This window comes from Cervus canadensis, chromosome 10 (genome assembly GCF_019320065.1).
Source record: "Cervus canadensis isolate Bull #8, Minnesota chromosome 10, ASM1932006v1, whole genome shotgun sequence".
NCBI lineage: Eukaryota > Metazoa > Chordata > Mammalia > Artiodactyla > Cervidae > Cervus > Cervus canadensis.
The window spans coordinates 45,507,866-45,526,754 of NC_057395.1; the positions used below are offsets into that span (position 1 = coordinate 45,507,866).

Sequence of the window (18,889 nt, forward strand, 5' to 3'; positions counted from 1 at the left end):
GTGCCTACTGAATGTGTGTAATAGAGAAATATAATGAGAACTTCAAAGAACTAGAAAATATTAAAAAGACTTGATCAGAGCTGAAGAACATAGTAACAAATGCAATATACACCAGGAGGAATCAGCAAGAGGTTAGGTGATACAGGAGAATGCATTAGCAACCTGGAAGACAGAAATAGTGGAAATCACTCAATAAGAACAGCAATAAAGAATAAAAATTTTTTTCATCAGAATAACTTAAGGGATCTCTAGGATAACATCAAGTGCACTAGCATTTGCATTATAGAGGTCTTAGAAAGAGAAAAAAAGACAGATGCAGCAAACATATTTGATGAAATTATGGTAGAAAGATCTCCAAACCTGAGAAGGGTAAAAGATATCCAGGTGTAGGAAGAACAGAGGGTCCCAAGAAAGATGAAATCAAAGAGGCCTGCGCCAAAGCGCATCATAATTAAAATGGCAAAAGTTAAAAATAGAAAATTCTAATGGCAGAATTCTGTAGTTGTAATAACCATTCCAGATGCTCTTCACATTAAGCTCAGAGTTAAGTGGAACAGACACCAGTCTCCAGGCAGCTCCTACATAGGTTGGAATATTGCACATAAGGATTTCCGCGATCACTCTGGTTTGAGGGAGGCAGCAGAGAGCTGAACTGCCGCCCTTTACAGATCAAGACTCCACTGTACAAGTCAGGGGAGAGATGAGTGTGAATTAAAACACAAGAAAATCATAGAATAGAGACGCAGACTTAGAGAATGCACCTGTGGACACCATGGGGGAAGGAGATGGCAGGATGAGTTGAGAGTAGCATTGACATATATACACTACCACGTGTAAAATAGCTAGTGGGAAGCTGCTGAGTAGCACAGGGAGCTCAGCTCAGTGCTCTGTGATGACCTAGAGGGTGGGATAAGGGTGTGGGAGGAAAGCTCAAGAGGGAAGGGATATATGTACACTTACAACTGATTCACACAACATTGTAAAGCAATTATCCTCCAATTAAAAGAACTAAAAAATATTTTTAAAGAAACATGCAAGAAATTATCCTTCCACTCTTTTCCAGATTTCTCTTAATTACATGTTCACTTTGTTTCTGAAGATCTTTGCTTGATTCTTTCCCAAAGTTCCTAAGAGATTTTTCACATAGTTTTTGTTTCTTTTCTTACCTTTCCATGGGAGAATTCAGCACTTTCCAGCTCACCATTTTGCTGACATCACTGTACATGTTAATTTTTTTTTCCCATTTATTTTTTATTAGTTGGAGGCTAATTACCTTACAATATTGTAGTGGGTTTTGTCATACATTGACATGAATCAGCCGTGGAGTCACATGTATTCCTCATCCTGATCCCCCCTCCCACCTCCTTCTCTACCTGATCCCTCTGGGTCTTCCCAGTGTACCAGGCCTGAGCACTTGTCTCATGCATCCAACCTGGGCTGGTGATCTGTTTCACTCTAGATAATATACATGTTTCCATGCTGTTCTCTTGAAACATCCCACCCTCGCCTTCTCCCACAGAGTTCAGAAGTCTGCTCTGTACATCTACATCTGTGTCTCTTTTCCTGTTTTGCATATAGGGTTATCATTACCATCTTTCTAAATTCCATATATGTGTTAGTACACTGTATTGGTCTTTATCTTTCTGGCTTACTTCACTCTGTATAATGGGATCCAGTTTCATCCATCTCATTAGAACTGATTCAAATGAATTCTTTTTAATGGCTGAGTAATATTCCATGGTGTATATGTACCACAGCTTCCTTATCCATTCGTCTGCTGATGGGCATCGAGGTTGCTTCCATGTCCTGGCTATTATAAACAGTGCTGCGATGAACACTGGGGTGCACGTGTCTCTTTCAGATCTGGTTTCCTCAGTGTGTATGCCCAGCAGTGGGATTGCTAGGTCATATGGCAGTTCTATTTCCAGTTTTTTAAGAAATCTCCACACTGTACATGTTAAATTTTAATTGGCTTCAGAAAATTTCACTGTATGACTCACTGTGTCATAATTTCCCTAACTCCTCTCAAATTTACTATAATTTAACTTTTCCTTTACAAGTTTTTCTTTTATGGATAATTTGAGAAAGATAATAAATTAAATAAAATATTTATCATTTGGGGGAGTTACACTGTGATAGTTCTTTAAAAGTTATATACTGGGTGAAAGATATACCCCCTCCCCGCCCCAGTCTGTTTGCACACTGCAAAAACTATTAATAATTAATCTCCACTAAGCTCCTTGCCAGAGTGTCTTCTTTTGTTGTTGTTACCTTTTTCAGGATTGCATTCTTGTCAGGACTGAATGTTCTTATTATGAAGCAATGAAGAAGAAACAAGATTTTTTCCTCATGGAAAAAAAAGGTAAAAAAAGCAAAGCAAATTTTCTTTCAATTGTAAGTTTTACTTTCTTATTAAGGGTTAACATTTCAAAAAATGTTCATTAATCATTCTTTTAAATTGTTATAAAAACAGAAACTGATTCACATACTGAGAGAACTATCTTATGATTACCAGGTAGAAAGTGTGGTGGAGGGGGAGGGATAGTCAGGGAGTTTGGGATTGACATGTACACTCTGCTATATTTTAAAAGGATAACAAACAAGATCCTCCGTAGCACAGGCAACTCTGCTCAATGTTATGTGGCAGCCTGGATGGGAGGGGAGTTTGCAGGAAAATGGACACATATATGTATGGCTGAGTCCCTTCACTGTTCACCTGAAATTATCACATTGTTAATTGGCTATACTCCATTATAAAATAAAAATTTAACTAAATAAACATTGTGTGTGTGTGTGTGTGTGTGTGTGTGTGTGTGTGTGTGTATTGTAGTGTGAGATAACTAACTGTTTCAAATAATGTTTGGTCAAGAAGGGGCTTCATCATTGGAAAAATAAGAAAGCAACTTGTATGTTGAGGTTTCTAGTCTAACACATGATTAATTGCTGGACATTGTCTTATAATAATTTGCAGTAAGGTACATGTATCTAGAATTTATATATCTACTCATTAAACATGAGTTTAAGTTTTGCAAGAAATTAATGATCTTTATTACTACACAATAATTTACTCAGGTACATGCTACCTGGCTTCAATTCTGTTCTGACTCCGTGGGCACTGCCTTAACATTGCTTTTCCTACAGCTTGTTTCCTAATAATCGGTCATTGCGGTTGGGGTGTTACCTTCCTGTTATTGATGACCCAAGAAGGCAGAAGAAAAAGAAAGCAGCCTGTGTAGTCTATGGAGCAACAGGTAATGGATGCAAATGCCAGTGTCTGGAACTTAATGACCATCACTTCTCTCCTGTATGGAATCTGGCATCTGTGCACTTAAGAAAGTAACAATAAGTGGTTTGGGGTTGAGGATTCAAAAGAGACTAGACAGACTGTGAATGGAAACCGACGTGGGTTGTCAAGTCATTGAGTTTTGATGACTCTGGAGGGCTCCCTTGGTTTTTCTAATCAGTCTAGAAACATTCCTTGTGACAAGGGAGAAAATTTTCAGTCTTCACTCTGGATCATGGCCTGAGATCATGCAGTCACCTACAGATTACTCTGGGATCCTCTCCAGTTTCCATCTCTTTCTTAGCTTGGCAGAAGAGGTAAAACGCGGCTGTCTAGAACACTGGCTGTCAGCCTCTTTGTTTTGAGGTTGATTGTAATGGGAGTGGTTTCCCTGAATATTTCATCAATTCAAGAAATATTGCCTACTTCCAAGAAGACATGACCCAGACAAACAGTTGAGCTACAAGGTTCTGATGATGAGGTGACGGAAAATGATAGGAGAGAACTGCTATGCACCTATGGGGTATCTGCTTGTAGGGTAAGGGAGTTAGAGAAGGTGAGGTTTGGAAAAAGAACCAGACTGGAACTTTACAGGAACAGATCACCTTTAATGAGGGGAGAAGGGGCAGCAGTCAGATTAGTGAGCTGCTGCCCTAACACAAGAAAAGAGTAAGTATATATAGGCATATATGTGGAAGCTACTGTCTTAAGGGGGCCTGTTCTTCTCCAAGGTTGTTCAGACTAGTTATCTCTTAAATGTCTGGGCATGGAATTCTGGAGATCGACCAGAGGCTGGATGGGCTGGGAGTTGGGCGTAATCAACCTTAAAGTCCATTTTTTTTCCTTCAGGTGAGAGAGTTCTTTGTTTTGCCTAGAATGGGGGGGGGAGGACCTGGAGGGGAGTTTTAACCAGGCTATTTTGAGCCATGTAACTTTCCTTTACTGCTGAGTGCTGGATGAGAAGCACTGCACCTGAGTTTTGCCTCATACTCTTGTTACTGCTTGGAAACTTATCTTGAGTAGAAAATATATTATCATTTGTAGGAATAAGCTGCAATTTTACAGGGCAAGGTCTCAGTTCTTGATCCTTGTTACTGTATTTTAATGGAAATATAACTTCAGTACTTGTATTTAAGAGGGGCTAGTGAACAAGTCTCTATACTGGAAGCCAGAAAGTTTTCTGTCCATTGTGACTTTAGAGTGTGCAGTTGTATGACCAGGGACTGGTCCTTAATTTTTGAGTCTCACTTTTATCCTCTGGAAATACAAAAAGAAATATTCATGGACACTTTACCAAAGAGGATACTCAGCTGGTAAATATGCATATGAAAAATATTCAATGTCTTTTGTCATTTGGACTTGCAAACTAAAAAAAAAAAAAAAAAAACTATTAGGTTCTCCTACATACCTATTAGAATGGCTAGACTCAAAGCAGTGACAACATTGAATGCTGCAATAGAATCTCTCCTTCATGAGTCCTGGGAATGCAAAATGGTATTGTTCTTTTTGGTCAATAGTTTGGGGTTTCTTACAAAACTAAACATACTCTTACTAAGAGATCCAGCGATTGTGCTTTTGGATATTTACACAAATAAGCTGAAAACTTAACGTCCACACATAATCTTGCACATGAATGGTTATGCTAGTTTTAATAATTGCTGCTTAGTCACTAAGTTGTGTCCAACTCTTTGCAACTCCTTGACTGTAGCCCACCAGGCTCCCCTGTCCACAGGATTTACCAGGCAAGAACATTGGATGGATTGCCACTTCCTTCTCTAGGGAATCTTCCTGGCCCAGGGACTGAACCTGAGTCTCCTGCTTGGCAGGCGAATTCTTTACCACTGAGCCACCCAAGTTATAAATATAGAGATTCATTGGATACAGAGACATAATTTTATCCATCAGTAGAATCTTATTCAGTGAGAAGAAGAAATAAACTATCAGGATATGAAAAGCCATGGAGGAAAATTAAATGCATATTGCTATGTGAAAAAAGCAACCTTAAAAAGCCATATATTATATCTATGATTCCAACTGTATGACATTCTGGAAAAAGCAACATATAAAGACAGTAAAAAGAGCAATGTTGTCAGGGATTTAGAAGAGGAAAGAAAGGGAAACATGGATACTGGAGCACACAGAATGTTCAGGGTGGTGAAACTATTCTATATTACGTATACAGTAACGGTGGATTCTTATGTCAATATGCATTTTTCAGTATGCACAGAGCTCCTGTACAACTAAAAATTTGAATTGTTTTGAAGTCTATGGTCCTTGCTTAATAGTAAAGTATCAATCTTACCTCATCAGTTTTAACAAATGTTGCACAGCAAAGCAAAATGCTAGTAATAGGGCAAAGTGCTGTGGGGGAAGGGGAGGAGAGGAAGGATTTCCCTGTCAATCCAACAACTGCTCTAAAAATAGTCTAGTGTTAAGATAAACAATGTAGGGTCCAATTTTTATTCCTTCAAACAGTTTGAAAGCAAAAGTGTTAGTTGCTCAGGGGTCCGACTCTTTGCCACCCCAAGGACTGTAACCCTCCCAGCTCCTCTGTCCATGGGATTCTCCAGGTAAGAATACTGGAGTGGGTTGCCATTCCCTTCTCCAGGGAATCTTCTGATCCAGGGATCAAACCCAGGTCTCCTGCATTGCAGACAGATTTTTTTACTGTCTGAACCGCCAGGGAAGCCCTCAACAGAGAGCAGAGGGTGGTTTTGATCCATCAACTTCTGTGTTATGGGCCCAGCACACCTTTTGTTATACCACTCTGTTGAACCCTCTAACAGTTTATTTCTTTTAGCTTTTTAAAGAACTCTTTTGAGGGTCTGCTAAGAATCAGATTTTGTGATTATCTCATGACACCACTGTTAAAGAATTCAACACTCAAATTGTCAGTGTTTCTAATAGTTTTCAGATCTATGGAGGTGAGCTAGAATGGCAAATAGGCTATTTTGTGGTCATCACCTATGTCTTAGCAAAGCAGGTTAGCAGACTTCCAGGTGATCCACATGAAACTGTGTGGAATAGTTTTGGATAAACTGGTGTGGAATAGTTTTGGATAAACTGGTTTTCAAAGGGGTATTTCCCTCCTAAGGAAAGTGGAATTTGACTTCAAAGGACCTTCCATGTCTGTAAACTGACTTGCCTACCTCTACAAATTTGTGGCAGTTCTCCTCATCTAGAAGAGAAGGGATAGGCTGGAGAAGGGATAGGCTACCCACTCCAGTATTCTTGGGCTTCCCTTGTGGCTCAGCTGGTAAAGAATCCACCTGCAGTGTGGAAGACCTGGATTTGATCCCTGGGTTGGGAAGATCCCCTGGAGAAGGGAAAGGCTACCCACTCCAGAATGCTGGCCTGGAGAATTTGGGGCCACAAAGAGTTGGACATGATTGAGCAACTTTCACTTTCCTCATCTAGTCATTTTCTGCCTGAACAGCAGTTGGAGGTGCCAGATTCTTTCATAACTCACACGGCGAAGTAACTACTTTAATCCATGCTGACCTATAGTACCACAAAGATAAAGAACAGATATTCACTGGACTGTAGCAAGGTTCAGAGATAAAATCTAAGATGGTACAGTCTCTGAATGTCACCCATGCCTGAGGCAGACTGAAAGAAGAGCCTTATAGTTGTAGAAGTCAACCAACTAGGACAAAATTCCTAGTTCAAAAATAATTTCTATATTTTATTCTTTGGAATCAAAGTCACCAAAAATAGTTTTTGTCAACAAGGACCCATGGAAATTGCAGTGCCAAATACTATGGATTTGAAAAACCATGGGATTCATTCAGAAATTCAGCTAAGATTCTCCCAGCAAAATACTAAAAGGTCATAGTAATATTGGCCTGTTTGGAACTGATGTTAAGAAACCTGACATTCAGACTGAATAATCCTGAACCTTAACCTAAGATCTGGAACCACAAGAGTTACCATCAACCCCATGACAAGCAGTCACAGGGTTGCTTCTAAAATTAAGAATAACGGAGGCAAATGAGGAAATCTAATACTTCTCCTTTTAACATTTATGCTATAATAAAGTGTTTTTATCTATTTATTTATTTATTTGGCTGCACCCCATGGCAGCATGTGAGACCTTAGTTTCCGGACCAGGGATCAAACTTGCACCTCCTACATTGGAGTCTTAACCAGTGGACTCCCAGGGAAGTCTCTATAATAAAATGTTTTTTTTGAAAACCTACTTTGATATAAATCTTTAACTTCCTGATTATGTCTGTCATTATCTACTCAAAGTTTTGCCTTTTGTTTCTAATAGAAGAGGTCCTTTTGACATTTTATGTAATGCAGGAAAAGTTAATGAAACTTGATGAACTTCCTCAACTTTTGTTTGTCTGAGAAAAACCCTTATTTTGCCTTTATATCTGAATGATAATTTTGCTAGGTAGGGTATTCTTGACTGACAGCTTTTATCTTTTAGTATCTTGAAAATGATACTTCCATCCTTCTACCCTCCTCCCCGGGCATTAAGTTTCTGTTGAGAATTCTGCTGATAGTCTAATGGAGGTTCCTTGGAAGGTGTCATCCGTTGTTCCCTGGCAGCCTTTAAAATTCTTTCTTTGTCACTGACTTTTGAAAGTGTTTTAAAAATGTGTTTTGGAGAAAGTCTTTTTGCAAATACAATGTGGGTCGAGTTACTGATTCTTCCATTTATTTTCTCAGAGTCTTAGTGAATCCAGCAGCCCTATACCCCCACCTACCACACACAGCACATTGTTGAAAATACAGAGGAAAGAGAAAAATCAATGTGTGAAGGCTTTTCAGAGGACTTGCTCCCTTAGTAGTCAGGAGTGAAAAGTTAACCAATGAAGTAACATTTTTCTCATTGTTTATTCCCTTTATTCATAGCATGATATCTGTAGGTTTTCTTTCTTTTCTTAATTAAGTTTTATCTTCGCTGTGTCTTTGTTGCTGCTAGGGCTTTTCTCTAGTTGCATCAAGTGGGGGCTACTCTCTAGTTGTGGCGCCTGGACTTCTCATTGTGGTAACTTCTCTTGCTGCAGAGCATGGGCTTTAGGACACTTGGTCTTTAGTAGTTGTGGCTCCCAGGCACTAAAGCACAGGCTCAGTAGTTGTGGTCCTCAGGCTTTGTTGCTTCATGGCATGTGGAATCTTCCCAGATCAGGGATTGAATTCATGTCTCCTGCATTGGCAGGCAGATTCTTTACCACTGAGCCACCAGGGAAGCCCAGTATCCCTAGTTTTAACTCTGCAAATGATAGCCTGATTGTATCCATATTAGAATAGTCAGTACTCTCCAACAGAATATAGTGTCTGGGTAAACTCTCCTTTTCCAGATCAGACTCAGACCTGTTCCTGAAAGACAGGCTCATAGCGGTTCTCACAGTCTGAGAAGGGCTGGTGTTTGCCATGTGCAACACCATAGATGCTTTTATTTACTCTCTCTAATATTTAAAACTGCGCTTGACTATTTCCTCTTTGATTGTAATACATAGTTTGCTGTGTGACTTTAATTGTACTTAGAGTCTTAAAAAGAGTGTACTGCCAATCAGCACCGACATGTAAGTTTGCACACAAAAGTCACTGGCAGCTGGGCACATAAATGCCTTCCCAGGGTCTACTGGGCAACTGTCTTAGCTTTTACTTCCCCCAAAAGTAAAAGATTTGGTTCTACCTTACCAAAATTTTTCATGGTCAAGTTTGAATATATCCTAGATATCATCCACTTATAGGTAAACACCAAAATCTTTAGATGGAAAAAGTAATTCTCTCATGTCATGGAGTCTCCCTTTCTCAGTGTGAAACTAACACCAATAATTCACTTGTGGACTACAGTTTGCATAACTTTCAGTGTTTTAAAAAAATTTTATTGGTGTATCTGCTCTTCAGTCGCTCAGTCACGTCTGACTATTTTTGACCCCACAAACTCTAGCTCACAAGGCACCTCTATTCATGGAATTGGGGTATAGTTGATTTAAAATGTGTTAGTTTCAGGTGATCTAGTGATCTCTTCAAGAAAATTAGAGATACCAAGGGAACACTTCACGCAAAGATGAGCTCAATAAAGGACAGAAATGGTATAGACCTAACAGAAACAGGAGATATTAAGAAGAGGTGGCAAGAATACACAGAAGAACTATACAAAAAAGATCTTCATGACCCAGATAACCACGATGGTGTGATCACACACCTAGAGCCAGACATCCTGGAATGTGAAGTCAAGTGGGCCTTAGGAAGCATCACTGAGAACAAAGCTAGTGGAGGTGATGGAATTCCAGTTGAGCTATTTCAAATGCTGAAACATGATGCTGTGAAAGTGCTGCACTCAATATGCCAGCAAATTTGGAAAACTCAAATCTTGCTGTTTCTAAAACAGCAAAGTGGCCACAGGACTGGAAAAGGTCAGTTCTCATTCCAATCCCAAAGAAAGGCAATGCCAAAGAATGTTCACAGTACCATACAATTGCACTCATCTCACATGCTAGCAAAGTAATGCTCAAAATTCTCCAAGCCAGGCTTCAGCAGTACATGAACCATAAACTTCCAGATGTTCAAGCTGGATTTAGAAAAGACAGACGAACCAGAGATCAAATTGCCAACATCTGTTGAATCATTAAAAAAGCAAGAGAGTTCCAGAAAAACATCTACTTCTGCTTTATTAACTATGCCAGAATTGGTCCAAACCTGCCTGGAAAGCTCACTGAGAAAACTTCAACTGAGCTATGTGGATCTTTATCTTATTCATTCCCCAACAGCTCTGAAGGTTAGTGAGAGTTATTTTACTTTGGTTATTAATGTCATTAGGAGTGAAATAAAAAGACATAGTTTGTGAAAGTGGGACGAATCATACGTAATACTTGACATTCTCTTTGGTTTTTTTTTTTTTTTTTTCTGTCCTTATCCCCCATTCCAGCTCACTGTTCCAGTCCCAGAATGAAGGGTTAGTTATTGTTCAGTTGCTGAGTCACGTCCAACTCTTTGTGACCCCATGGACAGCAGCACGCCAGGCTTCCCTGTCCTTCACTGTCTCCCGGAGTTTGCTCAAGCTCATGTCCACTGAGTCAGTGATGTCACCCAACTATCTCATCCTTCATCATCCCCTTCTCCTCTTGTGCCCTCAATCTTTCCCAGGATCAGGGTCTTTTCCAATGAGTCGGCTTTTTGCATCTGGTGCCCAAAGTATTGGATGGGTTTATTGCTTTCAATGTCTTTGCCTCGATCTTGTGGACAAATGTCTAAATTTTCTAGCCCCTGTGCTCTTGAATTTCGACCTCGTGCCCACTGTGTCTGGGGAACATCCTGATGTGGAAGCCAGGGAAGGCACAGAACATGTAATGAGGATGAGACTCAGCCCTGACATGCTAACAAGTCCCTTTCTCATACGACCACCTCCAGGTGGAGAGCAGGGACGGAAGAGTCTTATCCCACAAGGATCGGGACCAAGGAGCCCATTTGGCCATGGCACCACTCTGAGCTCTCACTATGATGGGGTCTTGGGTATCTCAAGTTGTCCTTACACAAGCAATATTTATTAAATCTTCAGGGGTTAAAAACATTTCTAGAAGTGTACTTTTCAAGGTAATACATTTCCCTCTTCCTTTCAAGAATAAGGCTAGATTGTTTCATTAGTCTCAAGGTCTAAAGGCTCCAAACAGCTTGACTGAAGCCAGACACAGCCTGATATAACCTCTTCTTCTTTCCTATGTTCCAGCCTGGGGAGGACCCAATCCCAGAGGACACCCATGGAAACATCGCCTTTGACACAATGGATCTCTGTACCACGTGGGAGGTGAGTGCAGCTTCAAAGAGGCCATGTCTTTGCACATTGAGGAAGAGAGCACTCACAAGGAACTGGGGAGAGGTGGACGGGGTCCAATTCTGCCCCTTGTGTAGATGTGGACAAGGCCATGAATGTCCCTGTATCTCAGTTTCACATTCCATCTGTGTAGATTTAGTAAGTAGTTACTGAGTGCCTGTGATGTACTTAGCCCTGGGTACTTCCATGTACTCAGGCTATACCTGTGGACAAGACTAAGATCTCTGGCCCCATAGTGTGGTAGATTCTACTGGGCAGGGGAGGGATGCAGTGTTATAGGAAAGTGAAGCTGATTCAGGAAACCAAGAATGCCAGGATTGTTTGGGGGCACAGATAGGCAATTAAAAACAGAATGGACATGGGACAGTGCTCCCAATGCAGGGACCCTAGGTTCAATCTCATCAGGGAACTAGATCCTGCATGCTGCAATTAAGAATTCACAGGAAGTATTAGTTTCTCAGTCATGTCTGACTCTTTGCAACTCCATGGACTATAGCCCTCCAGGCTCCTCTGTCCATGGAATTCTCCAGGCAAGAACCCTGAAATGGATAGCCATTCCCTTCTCCAGGGGATTTATCCAACCCAGGCATGGAACCTGGGTCTCCCACATTTCAGGCAGATTCATTACCATCTTAGACAGTAGGGAAGCCCCAAGAATACCAGAGTAGGTTGCCATTCCTTTCTCCAGGGGAATCTTCCTGACCCAGGAATTGAACCTGGGTCTTCTGCATAGCTGGCATATTCTTTATGATCTGAGCCACCAGGGAAGCCAAGAGTTCGCATGCCATTGCCAAAGATCCCACATGCTACAACTAAGAACTGGCACAGCCAATAAATAAATTGAATAATTTGTTTAGAAAAAGAAAAACAGAAGGGACATTGCAGTCCTCTTTGAGAAGGTGGCATTTGACCAAAGAATTTCAGGAGATGAAATTTATTAAGCAATCATCTGGAGGAAGACTGATGTAGGCATAAAGAAAATCAAAGCAAAGATTTTAAGGTAGGAGAAAGTCTGTGTGTGCGTGCTAAGTCACTTCAGTCGTATCCGACTCTGTGACCCTATGGACTGTAGCCTGCCAAGCTCCTCTGTCATGGGATTCTCCAGGCAAGAATCCTGAAGTGGGTTGCTGTGCCCTTCTCCAGGGGATCTTCCTAACCCAGGGATCGAACCCAGTTCTCTTGCATGTCTTGCATTGGCAGGTTTACTACTTTACTTTACTACTAACGCCACCTGGGAAGCCCAGGAGAAAGCTCACCATGCTCAAAAAACATCAAGGAACTGGTGGGGCTGGAGCCCAATGAGTTTGATGTCAATCATAGGAAAGGAGGTCAAAGAGAAAATAGGAAGCCAGTGGTCTGGGAGGCGAGCATGGCAGCTTCCTGTTTCCCAGGCTGTGCCTGGCTCAAGCTCCTTTCTCCCAGCACTTGTTCTGCTAGTGTTTTACCAGATTTTTCTAGGTGATCAGCTAAAGATCATACTGGTTCTCTTAACCCTGCCTGGGCTGCTTTCATCCTTTTCTTTTTCTATCTTCTTAGCCAATTAAAAAACTATTTTTAAAAATAGTTCTCATTCTCTTATTTCTCATCATCCTCCTATTGGCCAACTCCTGTCTTATTTATTGCAATCTGCATCTTGTATTCTCCCTCACCCAGCTCCACTCATGCTATCATTTAGTATGCTTCTCTAGCCAGTTACCCCTCATCATCCCCCCACCCCAGGCCCCAGAGACGTGTAAGGACGCAGGGCTGACCAAGTCCATCAGGGTGTCCAACTTTAACCACAAGCAGCTGGAGAAGATCCTGAATAAGCCGGGGCTCAAGTATAAGCCCGTCTGCAACCAGGTAATCCCCTCATCAATCTGCCCCCGATCTCTTCTCCCTCCTCACTAGCTTACTCTTCCCTCATTTGAACAAAGTCACCAAATGGCACTTCCCTCTTTTCCACTGACCTTGGGACATCAGCTGCTCCAAGAGAACAGAGTGTATTTTAAGTTACTGAAGATATTGCTAAAGATGATGTCCATTTATTTTTATTTCTTTTATTTGTTTCTGTTCCCATGTCATTTTACAAGAAACATCTAGGAGTCAGATTGAAGTATAATCTACTAGGTGTTACGGTAGTTGGCCCTAGAAATTCAGAGCTAGCAAATGATTGACCCTTCTCATAAAAGGTCAGAAATATTGGGACACTCATGCATCAGAGAGAATGAGTAATTCATCTTTTAATGGCTCTTTTGAGTTCTTTGTCATGAGATAACCACTGGGATTCTTTTTTGAAGTTTTTATTTTATCTTGGAGAACAGTCAATGAAAAATGCTGTGTTTGTTTCAGGAGTACAGCAAAGTGATTCAGTTACACATATACATGTATCTAGTCCATTTAGGATTATTTTATCAACCGTTGTTGTTTTTCAGTGGCTCAGTCATGCCTGACTCTTTGTGACCCCATGGACTGCAACACACCCAACTTCCTTGTCCTTCGCTATCTCCTGGAGTTTCCTCAAAATCATGCTCATTGAGTCTGTGATGCCATCCAACCATCTCATCCTCTGTCACCCCCTTTTCCTCCTGCTCGCAATCTTTCCCAGCATCAGGGTCTTTTCCAACGAGTCAGTTCTTCACATCAGGTGGCCAAAGTATTGAAGCTTCAGCTTCAGCATCAGTCCTTGCTGATGTTTTTCCCAATTAAGTTGCTACATAATGTTGAACAGATTTCCCTATGCCACAGAATAATTACTTGTTGCTTATTCATTTTAAATATAGTGGGTACATAGTATGAAATCACTCCCAAATGATATGAATGTACTTAATGCCTTTGAACTGTAGACTTAAAAATGGGTAAAATGGTAAAAGTATGTAATGAAGCTTTTACTCCCATAAAAAATTAAAAGTTAAAAAAAGTTAGTAGTCTATTTGTTAAGATAAACTCACATTAATGAGCAACACATACACTTCCTTATCTTGGAGAATAGGGAAGGAAACCATGAGTGTAAAAATATTAATAACTGGCATCACTTCTTCCTGGCAGAGGACCTACATTTCTACATGATCTCATCTCCTTCTAGACATCTCATGTCTAAAGGCAATCCATATATTAGATATTAGTAAGGCTTAGTGTTTTATTCCTTGTAGATAAAAATAAAAACAGAAGTTCTAAAAATGTTTATTTTTTGTCCTTTGGGAGATTTACCTCCACTTTGGAGATTACCGATTTGAGAAAGGAAAGAAAATTGGCTGCTAAGGGTTCTTTCTTGGAGAGGGAAGGAAGGATGAATAGATAAAGCACAAGGCATTTTTAGGCAGGAAACTGTTAGGTCTTATGCACCATGGTCACAGCTGTGGATGACGGTCATGTGCTGGCCCTTGTTGCTGGTATTTCTAAATAATTCCGACACTGTGAATATAGCTCTGTGTGTTCCTTGTACATTTGGGGATGGTGATCCTGCTGACCCCACACGCTAGTACTTCTGCTTGGCAATTTGCAGGTGGAATGTCACTCTTACCTCAACCAGAGCAAACTGCTAGAGTTCTGCAAGTCCAAGGACATTCTCCTCGTTGCCTACTCTCCCTTGGGGTCTGACTTAAGGAAGAAATAGTAATGATTTCTATAAAGGTATTCTGATTCTAGATGCTGTGTCTTCTGGAGCCATCTCTCAACTGTCTGGGGGAAATTAAAGATAGTTAGCAGGAATGATCCATCTTTACAAACCCTTTACCTAGCCTACATTTTGAGGACTCAATAAAGTATTATTGAATAAAAAGCAATTATTGCATGAGTGCTAAGTCACTTCAGTTGTGTCTGATTCTTTGCGACTCTATAGACTATGGCCCAGCAGGCTCATCTGTCCGTGGGATTCTCCAGGCAAAAATACTGGAGTGGGTTGCTATTTCCTCTTCCAGGGGATCTTGCTGACCCAGGGATCGAACCTGCATCTCTTATGTCTCCTGCATTGGCAGGTGGATTCTTTACCACTAATGCCACCTGGGAAGCACAAATTATTATTACTAATTAAAATGTTCATCCAATTCAAAAGTTTTGGCTTTAAAGACTAACAAAGTTTCCAAGTCATGATTCTGACACTTAGTAGTTGACTGATATGAGATAAATAACAAATTCTGTAAGTTTTAATTTCTTAATCTCTTGAAGAGGAATATAGATGTGTACCTTTTAGCACTTTAGTACAAAACAGAGACAGTCAAGTGCATCTTTTGAAATAACAAATTCTTATAAAATTCTTGACTATTTGTTACAATGGTGGTCATTGGGTCTGACGTGGAACAACAGTTTTGCCTTCTTGACTTATTCCATATTTTGCTAAGTTTCTAAAAAATGTTTAAAAGATGAAGAAAAAAAAAACAAACCTGATTTTCACTTCTCACCTCACTTTCTCTTGTCTTTCTTCTTTGACTTTACCAAAAAAGGCAAAGGAGCTATTGAGACAGCCAGAGTGTCATGAGGAAGATTCCAGCGGATTAACCACCCCTAGCCTGATTAAACTAACCCAGGTAGAAAGGATGTGCAACTTCAGAAACAGAGCATCTCTGTCTCCTTCCCAGGGTGAAAAAACAAAATCTGGTTCTCTTGCAGGATCCGGTACTCAATGCCATTGCTGAAAACACCGGCGAACTCCAGCCCAGGTAGCCCTGCGCTACCAGCTGCAGCGGGGTGTGGTGGCTCTGGCCAAGAGCTTCAGTGAGAAGAGGATCAAGGAGAACTTCCAGGTACCTGTAGGATTGTGGGCAGAAAGAGGCTGACAGAGACACATTGTCTGTCCCCTGGGATGGGTTGTTTGGGAGGTTCCCAATGTATATTTGGGTAGAGTTTATCTCCCTAAGTTCTCTATGCGTATATTTGCTGTATTTAACTCTCCTGTCCTCCAAACCTACAAGACAGGAAGCACAGTGTTTGGAAAGAACAGTCTACAGAGGGTTTGAGTCAAGTTTAAGTCTCAACCCTCGTTTTTACTCCACAGTATGGCCGTGAATAAATCATCTCTTGATTTCTTCAGCTGAAAAAAATGGAGTTTGTGGAGATGAGATCTGGGCTCAGAAATCTCTACAATTCCTTGGCTATCACCACAGTCACCCAAAGTCTCTGAGGGTGACTTGAATCACCAACCTCAACTCTCTGAATGGACAAATTTCTGTGACTTTTGCCAGGGATGAACCCCAGGTTCATGAAAACTACACAAATTCCTACATAAATGTGTGTGTCTGTATCTGCATGCAGGGGACGTGTAGAGGTGGGTGGCAGTACTTGCCTCTGGGAAACTGAATTGGTCGTCTCACATTTCTGATAGGTTTTTGAATTCCAGTTGACCCCAGAGGACATGGAATGTCTGGATGGCCTAAATAGAAACATACGCTATTTTGACCATGGCGAGTAAGTAGCTAGTTCCACTGTAGACGCTGTAAGAGCAGGGTAAGGAGGGAATTCCATTTATTCTAGTCCACAAAGGGCAGAATCCTCTGTTGCCTCTTCTTCTAGGGAAGCGGATGGAAAACCTCTCTTTACTTCAAGCCCTCATACCCTTGTTGCTCCACGCCCCTCAGTCCGTATTCTTCCTGAATTCCAGAATCGATCAACACGTTGACATCCTTTGCACGTACTTTCAGGTCTCCTCGCTCTTCTTTGTCTTACTCCTTGGTCTAAAACCTGGCTTTTGTGAAGTATTTTATTATGTCAGATATGTGATTTTTACTGGAATAAAATTAAAGCATTTAAATTTGAATGGCAGAGATAAAGGAGAAGAAACTGGACCAACTTTTGTATAGATAATATTTTTCTAGTGGAAATAAAATAGCATGCAGATTTTCAAAAAAAATAAAAATAAAAAATAAAACCTGGCTACATCCTGCTGTCTGCCTGCGCCATCAGTTTCCTCCTCCCCGGGAGAATATATATACATATATAACTGACTCACTTTGCTATACACCTGAAACTAACACAGCATTGTTAATCAACTATACTCCAATAGAATATAAAACTTAAATTGAATAAAATAAAGATACTGCTATTATCTAGGAAAAAAACAAAGGTCTGATCAGGAAGCCCTCTTCTTGGCATCTGGTGGCCTGCCTTCTCACTTGGAGCAAAGGCCAAAGTCCTCATAGTGCCTACAGAGGCAGCAGCACCGGCCCCCCGTGTCTCTGCCTCCACGTCGGCCCCTCTGACTCAGTGCAGCCCAGCAGCCTCTGAGCTGCCCCACGTGTCAGGCCCTTCTCAGGGCCTCTGCCCGAGCTGTTCTCTCTACCCAGAATGCTCTTCCTCCAGATAGCCGGGTGTTCCCTCTCTCACCAATGTCAGTCTTAACTCAGATGGCACCGCCGGGACACCTTCTCTGTCATTTCATCTAAAAAGGCGGCCCAGCCCAGCACAACACTTCCTCCCTCTGGGTCCTGCTCTGTCTCTCTCTTGGCACATCTCCCTCGTTAACATAGAACATGGTTTGCTAACCTATGCTGTGTACTTTCTGCTTCTCATAGAACAGTAGAGTCCTAGGGAAGGAATTTTAAGAAACTATTCTCTCCCTGAGTAATTAGTGAATATTGGTTGAATGAATAACAAAATAATAGGGTAGAGTAACAGACAATGAAGAAGCAGGCAGTAATTTTTAGCAATTAATACCACTCATTTTAAGAAGTAATTAGCCTCCAACTAATAAAAAAAATTAAAAAAAAATAATTATCCAGTGATTTAGCACCACTTATTTTTTTTTAGTTTATTTTTTATTTATTTTTTTCCCATTTATTTTTATTAGTTGGAGGCTAATTACTTTACAATATTGTAGTGGTTTTTGCCATACATTGACATGAATCAGCCATGGATTTACATGTATTCCCCATCCCAATCCCCCCTCCCGCTTCCCTCTCCCCTCCCCCCATCCCTCTGGGTCTTCCCATTGCACCAGCCCCGAGCACTTGTCTCATGCAGCCAACCTGGGCTGATGATCTGTTTCACACTTGATAATATACATGTTTTGATGCTGTTCTCTCAGATCATCCCACCCTCACCTTCTCCCACAGAGTCCAAAAGTCTGTTCTGTATTTCTGTGTCTCTTTTTCTGTTTTGCATATAGGGTTATTGTTACCATCTTTCTAAATTCCATATATATGTGTTAGTATACTGTATTGATCTTTATCTTTCTGGCTTACTTCACTCTGTATAATGGGATCCAGTTTCATCCATCTCATTAGAACTGATTCAAATGAATTCTTTTTAATGGCTGAGTAATATTCCATGGTGTATATGTACCACTGCTCCCTTATCCATTTGTCTGCTGATGGGCATCTAGGTTGCTTCCATGTCCTGGCTATCATAAACAGTAGCACCACCTATCTCAAAAATGATGACTTTATATAGACAAAGAGAGTTAACCTTCTTTGCCAAAATGAAAACCCTTGTTGAAGTGGCTTATATTATAATCACCCTATTTATTTCTAGATCTAATATATAATTTTTCACCCAGTGAAGTCACAGGTAAAATATTTCTTAGTGCTTGGAAGAAATTGAACAACAGTACTGTTCTTGTCACCTTCCTCACCATCACCTTGAAATATTTGTTAACTTCAGGTATTAAGCCATAATGGCACTGGTTTGAAAGAAGAAGAGCTCATGTCTGCCCTCTTGGGAGTTTATAATATTGACATAAATTGTTTATCTCCTTATGCTGTAGAATAACAAACCTACAAAAATGTAATATATTAGTTTACTTTTGTGCATGTGCCCAAGTGCATGTAAGCATATTTATTTTCTACAATGTGTTGATTACACTGCAATGCAATTGCACACAGTGGTTATAAAACTGGTTGGGC

The 18,889-nt window shown here is 40.7% G+C and overlaps 1 pseudogene; it reads left to right on the plus strand.

Moving 5' to 3' along the window:
- The first annotated feature begins 9,923 nt into the window (after positions 1-9,923).
- LOC122448904 lies at positions 9,924-16,890 on the plus strand (annotated as a pseudogene).
- The last annotated feature ends 1,999 nt before the right edge of the window (positions 16,891-18,889 follow it).